At 44.5% G+C, this 9,248-nt stretch overlaps 1 non-coding gene across 1 annotated transcript; it reads left to right on the forward strand.

Moving 5' to 3' along the window:
* Positions 1–234: 234 nt before the first annotated feature.
* Positions 235–307, forward strand: TRNAK-UUU. The gene has a single exon. It is a non-coding gene; the product is annotated as a tRNA-Lys (tRNA).
* Positions 308–9,248: the final 8,941 nt, after the last annotated feature.

Raw genomic sequence — 9,248 nt, forward strand, 5'->3', positions numbered from 1 at the left:
GGTTTCAGCCCAGGTCACGATCTCAGGATGGTGAGATGAAGTCCCACATCGGGCTTTGCTCTCGGCAGGGAGTCAGCTTGGGAAACTTTCTCTCCCTCCGCCCCTCCCCCAACTCACACAAGCATGGTGCGCATGCTCTCTCTCTCTCTCTCTAAAATAAATAAATAAATCTATTTAGAAATATACATATATAGAGAGGACTCCAGCTTTTTAAACATGGGGGGTAGTAGGGGCGCCTGGCTGGCTCAGTTGGTAGAGCATGCAACTTTTGATCTCAGGGTTGTGAGTTCAAGCCCCACGTTGGGCATAGAGCTTACTTAAAAAAAAAAAAATGGTGGGGGCGCCTAGGTGGCTCAGTCAGTTAAGCGGCTGCCTTTGGCTCAGGTCATGATCCCAGGGTCCTGGGATCGATCCCTAAATCGGGCTCCCTGCTCAGCAAGGAGCCTGCTTCTCCCTCTCCCTCTGCTTCTATTCCCCCTGCTTGTGTACACTCTCTCTCTCTGTCAAATAAATAAATAAAATCTTTTAAAAAAATGGTGGGTAGGAAAAGATCCTTAAGCCAGCCAGGCCCCCAAACCCACAAACTAGCTGATCTCCGGGTTTCTTCTAACTTCGCTGTAACATTTCTGATTGATGTTCTAAAGCTGCACCAGCATTGGCTAATGAGCACTCAAAACATGGCTAATCCCAGTTGAGGTGTTGTAAGTATCAACCGTACACTGGTTTTAAAAACTTAGCACGGGGGGAAAAACACAACAAAACCTCATTATTATTCTATATTGATTACATGATGAGATGGTATTTTGAATATTTGGGGTTAAATTATGTTATTGAATAATTTCATCTGCTTTACCTTTTAATACAGCTACCAGAAAATTTAAAATTACACACGTGGCTCACATTATATTGCTATTGGACAGTGCTGTTCTAAAGACAGAATTCAGGATCAAAACCGTTGCTGCCAGAGATGGAAACCAAAACAGGCCAGGCAGAACCTCTGCAAGGCATTTCCTCCCGTCCTCGGGCATGCCAGGTCCTCACCAGGAGGACACAGTCCTGCCTCCTTCAGTAGAACCCCACCCTCCCCACAGCCCAGCCCAGGCAGTACCCTCCAACCTGCAAATGAGCAGGGTGCCCCCCACCCCCAATCTTCCAGAAAGGCTGCTAGCTCTTCCAAGGTGGAAGAGACTCAAATCCCTACAACATCCCCTCGACCCCTCAGAGACCAGGATGATTTTGTAAGAGAGTTCCCAGCAGGGGCGCCTGGGTGGCAAAGCGGTTAAGCGTCTGCCTTCGGCTCAGGGCGTGATCCCGGCATTATGGGATCAAGCCCCACATCAGGCTTCTCCACTAGGAGCCTGCTTCTTCCTCTCCCACTCCCCCTGCTTGTGTTCCCTCTCTCACTGGCTGTCTCTATCTCTGTCAAATAAATAAATAAAATCTTTTAAAAAAATAAAAATTAAAAATTAAAAAAAAAGAGAGAGTTCCCAGCAGCTTTCCTTCTGTTGACCAATGGACTCCCAACCTTTAGAGTCATGTCCCGTACCAAGGGATGGGGGAGAAAAGACAACTTTAGTCTAACCCCCAATACATACATTCTACTGCATTAACACGTACATTTAAAACATACTTGAAAACATCAATTTAGAAGGCGGAGATAAAGATGAAATTAAGCATTGCAAAATGAATTCTGCTTCTCTTAATCCTTTTTGTTTTCACTAAAAACATGTCTTTCAGGGACTCTGCCACCTAATGCGCTTTGTTATTTTTCCAAATCTTGGTTTGACACTTTGTGGTGGAATCAGACCTTTGAAATGCCTTAAGTACAGTGTATTTCAATATTTAGCCTTAGTATCTGCTCGAGCTTCAAAACGACACCTGACACAGACAGATGGATCCAAACAGCAGAACTGTTCTTAAAGTCTTATTCTTCAGTTTCAGTCTCCTACACTAATTACCCAAAGGCTTCCTTACTAAAATTAGGAACTTTCCATTTTCCCTGTCAGTCAGTTGGTCTTGCAAACTAATAGGAAAATGTTCCATTTTGACAAAAATCTTCACTGGGTTTGAAACCCTTTGTTGGCACAATTTTAGTTTAAGATTTTTAAGAGTAACGAAAGGAGTTTACAGAACACCCAACTGCAGCTTTCCCCAATGAAAACCATTTAACAATCGAAGTGTGTCCGTACTTATTTTACAGACGTTCAACTCTGTAGCACAAGATGGTTAAAAGAAAAAGCTCACTTTCTTATTCTTAACTTATTCTCTCTACTTTGAAAGCAGATTATGTATGTTAGTTTTTAAAATATCTGTGGGGGTAATGATACCACAGCCAAGTACTATTTAAAAAGGCTAAAAGTTTTGAAATGTCTGCCTTTTTGAGAAAAATTCCTAATTCACATTCAACAACTCCTTTCGGTAATCTGCTCCCATTAGCTTCTGCAGCACCAGAAATTACAAGGATCCCTCTCCCCGTGCCATTATGATGTGCTGTAAGATTTTTTGGCTACTTAAGATGCTGTAATCTGTCAACCTACTTAATTGGGTAGAGATAAACCTCCATCCGCAGAGCCAGCCTCCCTTCTCAGCAGAATGCACACTCTTCCCCTGAAATGCCTTGGGGCTCCAAACCCTGCTCCTGACCTTTGTGTACTAAAGGAACCAGGGGGCAATCTGTAGCTTGACTATTAGTAAAGCACAATTCCTATCTTCAGACAGAAGTAAATAGAAGCACAATGTCTACTGTTTTTTTGCATCCCAGTGGAATGTCTTAACACAGGTCTGGAGTATGAGCACCTTACTCTGGAAAGTGCTGCTGTTGCCATCCATGTGCCAGGTCAAGATTTTCACTGTTACAACCACTTCGAACCCGGTTAACTCGTCTTCTTCTACTAGTAGAACTGAAAGGACTGTTCTCCTCCAGGAGGAATCTGGAGGATCAGTACTGCACTCCAAAATCTTTTCCTGGTCTGGCTCTGTCATTCCTGCCAGTACTTGGCTGTACTCTAAGGAATGGGTTCAATTACGGTCATACACCTCCTTCTACTAAATAAATGCTCTTCATCTCTTTCCACCAAGACGACCACTGGCCACCTGAAATCCTTAGCTGCTTCCGAATTCCTAATTGCTTTTTTGTTCTCTTTACAACACCTCTCTGAATCCATCACTCCCAAATGGTGCCTGGTAACAACACTATGGCTCTCAACTTATTCAGGGTTCATCCGTTGCAGTTTGTAAAAAAAAAAAAAAAAAAAAAAAAAAAATTGTTTTTTCCTTTAACAACTCTACTCAATAAGAGGTCAAGGCACTTTTCCTTCTGAACATTTGGAAAATTATTTTTTTTAACGGAGCAGAAATCTATACTTTGAACCCAGAGTCTATGCGTCCATAGAATCACCTGGCCCTCGTCCCCTTTCCTGCTCTACAACACACCTGGCCCTCCACCACCAGATACATTTTCCAAACCAGCATTTCACCTATGTTGCATTTTCAAACTCACTTGCATCTATTCCCCTAGAGGAATACTCCAGGTAAAGCATGTCAATCCAATTTCTCCTTGTATTTCCTCCCCTTTTAGCCTATCAACTACTACCCATCCACCCACAGCTAATACCTGCCACCCCAGCCTGAGCTGCTCTCCCCTTGGACTGTTCTCATGTTCCATGGCCTGCTTAGAGGGCCCTTATCTTCTCAACAACGTTTTATCCTTTTTTGTCTTCTCTAGCAGAGAGCATGGTACAGTGCATAAATTCAGCCCACCCTAGAAGTTGGGTTTATTTTTTATTAAACACTATAAACTTTTTTTTATAATTATAGCTACATAATCAGGAACACACATTATCTGGGGTTTTAATAAGTGAAAAAGTTTCTTCCTGGCCAATTGTTAATTATGTCAGGAAGGGAATCAAAGCTGCTTCTACAAAAGCAGAAAGGACTCTGGGCTCAATCCTACTACTTTAATGTACACCTAATTTCATCTGACGCAGGACTTCCTGCCGTAATGTTTTCAAGCTGAGGCATGGAGTATTTGCATTGCCATCACCACAGCCAATTCGCCAAGCACTACTCTCTAGAACAGAGATTCACTGCCTTTGGGGATTATACGCTCTCCTAGAGCCTCAAAGAGGCCATGTCACTATACCCCCTAAAAACACTCATACACATAACTGTGTGTAGATAATGCTGGGGGTGGGGAGGCGGGCGGGGTCCAAAGCCCTGACGGCCTTGAACCTCAGTACAAGACAGCTGGTTGGTTCTTCTAGTGTTACAGGGCCCACAAGTCAGGTGACAAGCAGGGAGCCCTTCAGCCTTACAGATTCCTTCCCAGAAATGCACATATAAGCCGATATATTTTTTAAAGAAAAAAAAACTAATATATCAGTGTAGATATTTAAAATACATACCTATTGTCAATATCTAGACATAAATTAAGGCATCCTTACCCTTCCTAAAAGTATTCAATATCTGCTCGCTCTAGGTTACAAAATAATTTGAGTTCACTCTGTAGTGGTAGCAACCTGCTACTAGTCTGGCCTCCCCCATTTCTGGGCAGAAAAGGATGGACAGTTCTTCTTCTTGTTGTTCAACTGCTTTTTTCAGAGTAAACCATCACTTTGGCATTTCTAACCCTCCCAGCTTCCACTGGCAACCAAACAAATCCCTGTTTTCCTTTTTAGACTGAAGATCAAAGTCCCTCCTGTGCTTTCTGGCTCTTTTCTCTTTCTCCCTTTTTTCTGTCCTCCTGTTTCAAAACCACACTGAGGAAAGCACATCCTCACCACTCCTGCCCCAGTCAGAACCAAAGTCCATCTCAGTTTTCCTTGGCAACCACTCCTAGGGCACCTTCTTTGAAGCACTTTAGAAACTGTTTATATCAAACGCACTGAAAACCTAATTAACAAATCCCTGAAAAGGAAGTTCTGTTAAAGGAAAAATAGAAGTCGTAACAAGAAAGCAAGCAGCCCAATTAAAAACATGGGCAAAAGAACCAGACACTTCAAAGAAAATATACAGATGGCAAATAAGCAGATGAAAACAAAAAAACGCTCAGCATGTTTGATCTAGAAAAATCCACATTAAAACCACAGTGAGCTACTGCGGTACATGTATTAGAACAGCACAAAGAAAACCTGACACTACTAAGTGCTGGTAAGGATGTGGAACTCCTAGAACTTTCACGGACTACTGCAAAAAATACAAAATGGTGCGGCCACTGTGAAGAACAGTTCGGCAGCTGCTTAGAAAGTAAATCGTACACCTGCCAGATGATCCTTGGCCAGCCACCATCAGAGAGTCCTCTAGCTGAAGAAACAGGCTAGACCCAGCGGAAATGGTAAACACGAGATTCTGAACAACTACCCACCAGCTGTGTGAAGTGGTACGGTGGTAAGGAGCTCATGATCACTTCTGAAGCTCAGACAGGTGTGGGCTCAAGGTCGGACTAGTCACTTCGGCAGGTAGGTACCAGTAGTACAGTGTTACCACGGTAAACGTGCTGATATTCTTACAGAGCAGATGGCAAATAGATGTGGTTCTGGGTGCCCACCACCCCCCAGGCAGCTCTGCCCAGTAACCTCCCCCAGACCTCCTTACAGTTCAGCACTAAAAACAATAACCCCCAGGACAGCATGCAACCTTGCCCCAACACTAGAGCTGGTTCTGTTCCAACTGCTCTGCGTCTCTGCTTTACAGTCAAGACCTGAACGTTGCCCCTGTTACAACAGCGTGTCTGCAGAACACCTGACATGCGGTCAATGTGGTATGTGCTCAATAAATGCAGGCTCTCATCAGAGCTCTTGGGAAGCTCTTGGAACAAGAAATTGTATCTTACAATTCAAGGGAGGATTTGTCACTGGAGGTGAGAGGAAATAAGTGTGGAGCTGAGAAAGAGCATGGGGGAAGTCAGCGGAGGGAGCAGTGAGGAAAGTGCCCCACAGGGTGCAGGAGGCATCAGCTGCAGAACAGTGCAGAACAGGGCTGAGCAAGTGGTAGATGGGCCCATATGATGGATGGTCTTAACAAAGGGTTTAGGTTTGATGGAGAAGGAAATGGTAAATCATCTTCTCTCGACTCCCACAGCACCTGCTGCAAAACCTCTCCCGTGATCTTTAGCACAAGGAAATAGGATTCTGTGTGTGTACGTATGTATACAGGTATGTATGCTGGCCTTCTACAGGACCCTGAGCTCCTTAACAGCAAGGAAAGGGCTCTATTCCCAAAACACATGATGAGGAAGCACTCTCTAGAGCTGGAGTTCACAATACCCACTCCAAACTTCAGTCCACACCCATCCTCCAATCCCCTGTGAATTCCCTCTGACTGACAGGCCCCCTCCTGCTTGCAGATCCTCAGGAACTAGGGATTATGGCCCCAGTAATCACTACTCATGTCACAAACCCAGGCATAGCCTTCAAATAACCCAGGCTCATTTTCTTCTGTGCCAAGAGATGAAAACTGTGGATCTCTGTCTTCTGCTCTATCTGGACTTCACCCGCCACTTCTGGACTCCAAAACATGTCCTGTTGGATCTCTTCTCTGATCTCTCCTTGAGAATAGAACAGAATAGAAAAGAATAGAGAAAAAAAGAATAGAGCATTTCATATCTAAAAGGTCAAATTTAGGAGGAGTTAAGATGGCGGAGGAGTAGGGGATCCCTTTTTCAGCTGGTACCAAACCAGCCTGAACATCCACGGAATCAGCCTGAGACGCAGAAAGATACATCTGGATCTCTACAAATGAACATCTCCAGTGCTGAGTATTGAGGTACCAAGCGGGGAGCCGTGAAACCGCGCACAGATATGGGAAGATAAACGGAAGGGGGAGGGAGCCGCCGCGTTTGGGCACCTGGAAGCGGTAGCCACCTGCACGGGGGAGCGGGCGGACTCGCAGACCGGCACCCTTGAGAGAGCAGACTGAGACGGTGAGCCAGGGAACATGCACCATCAGACTGAAACGGAGCTCCGGTGTGCTCTGGAACCAGACTGAGACCAGGAGCTCCGGGAGTGCACGGGGGCAGCTGGCGGTGTTAGAAACACAAAGGACAGAGACGTGCCGGCTCTGGAAGTGAGGGCTAGGACGCCGGGTGTGGGGCGCACAGCCCGGGACACTGCAGGGTTGAGCAGCACCAACAGAAACAGAGTTAAAGTAGCCAGAACATCAAGGGAGAACAGTCCGCGATCCCTCTGTTCTGAGACAGAGGCTGAGATTTGGCCACTGCTGCTCTGACTCTCAGAAGACGCACAGCAAACTGCCAGGGAAAGCTGCCAGAGAACAAAAGCCTGGAAAGACCGGCTCACAGCGTGCCCACCCTCATCCCCCCTCGCAGGGGACATGGAGACTCTACCCAAACAAGGTTGCCTGAGTATCGGCACGGCAGGCCCCTACCCCGGAAGGCAGGCTGAAAAATCAAGAAGCCCACATCCCTAAGATCCCTATAAAACAAAGGCGCATGGCCTGGGTCCTGGTCAATAATTTGAGCTCTGGACAAGGCTGCACCCTCTCCTCATAAGAATGACAAGAAGGAGAAATCCCCCCCAGCAAAGAAAAGACAATGAGTCTGTGGCCTCTGCCACAGAACTAATGGATATGGACATAACCAAATTATCAGAAATGGAATTCAGAGTAACAATGGCCAAGATGATGTGTAGACTTGAAAAAAGTATTAACGAAAATGTTAATGAGAATATAGAATCTCTAAAGGCGGAAATGAGAGCGAACCTGGCAGAAATTAAAAATTCTATGAGCCAAATGCAGGCAAAACTAGNCTGACGGCCAGGGTCACCGAGGCAGAGGAACGTATCAGCGAATTGGAGGATGGGTTAGTAGAAGAGAAAGCTAAAATAGAATCTGGACTTAAAAAAAATGTGCTCAGGAATGTAGGTTACGGGAGATTACTGACTCAATGAAACGTTCCAATGTCAGAATCATCGGCATCGCTGAGAGAGTTGAGAAAAACAGAGGTCTAGAAGAGATATTTGAACAAATTATAGCTGAAAATTTCCCTAATCTAGCAAAGGAAACAAACATTCGTGTCCAAGAGGCACAGAGGACCCCTCCCAAGCTCAACCACGACAAACCTACATCATGTCACGTCATAGTGCAACTCGAAAATATTAGATCCAAGGATACAGTATTGAAAGCGGCCAGGGCAAAGAAATTTCTCACGTACCAAGGCAAGGTATCAGAATTATGTCAGACCTGTCTACACAGACCTGGAATGAGAGAAAGGGTGGGGGGCATTTTTAAAGCTCTTTCAGAGAAAAACATGCAGCCAAGGATCCTTTATCCAGCAAAGCTGTCATTCAGAATTGATGGAGAAATAAAGACGTTCCAGAATCGCCAGTCATTGACCAATTTCGTAACCACGAAACCAGCCCTACAGGAGATATTAAGGGGGGTTCTATAAAAGTAAAAAGGCCGCAAGAGTGATAAAGAACAGAAAGACACAACCTATAGAAACAAAGACTTTACTAGCAACATGGCATCATTAAAATCATATATCTCAATAATCAGTCTCAATGTAAATGGCCTAAATTCTCCCATTAAATGCCACACGGTTGCAGACTGGATAAAAAGACAGGACCCATCCATTTGCTGTCTACAAGAGACTCATTTTGAACCCAAAGATGCATTCAGACTTAGAGTAAGGGGATGGAGTACCATCTTCCACGCAAATGGACCTCAAAAGAAAGCTGGAGTAGCAATTCTCATATCAGATAGACTGGATTTTAAACTAGAGGCCATAGAGAGAGATACAGAAGGGCACTATATTATTCTTAAAGGAAGTATTCAACAAGTGGATATGACAATTATTAATATATATGCCCCCAACAGGGGAGCAGCAAGATACACAAGCCAACTCTTAACCAAAATAAAGAGACATATAGATAAAAACACAGTAATAGTAGGGGACCTCAACACCCCACTATCAGAAATAGACAGAACACCCTGGCAAAAACTAAGCAAAGAATCAAAGGCTTTGAATGCCATACTCGACGAGCTGGACCTCATAGATATATATAGAACACTACACCCCAGAACCAAAGAATACTCATTCTATTCTACTGCCCTAGGAACATTCGCAAGAATAGACCATGTTCTGAGACACAAAACAGGTCTCCACCAATACCAAAAGACTGAAATTATTCCCTGCATATTCTCAGACCACAACGTTTTGAAATTGGAACTCAACCACAAGGAAAAATTTGGAAGAAACTCAAACACTTGGAGACTAAGAACCATCCTGCTCA

Source organism: Ailuropoda melanoleuca, chromosome 4 (genome assembly GCF_002007445.2).
Source record: "Ailuropoda melanoleuca isolate Jingjing chromosome 4, ASM200744v2, whole genome shotgun sequence".
NCBI classification, from domain to species: Eukaryota; Metazoa; Chordata; class Mammalia; order Carnivora; family Ursidae; genus Ailuropoda; species Ailuropoda melanoleuca.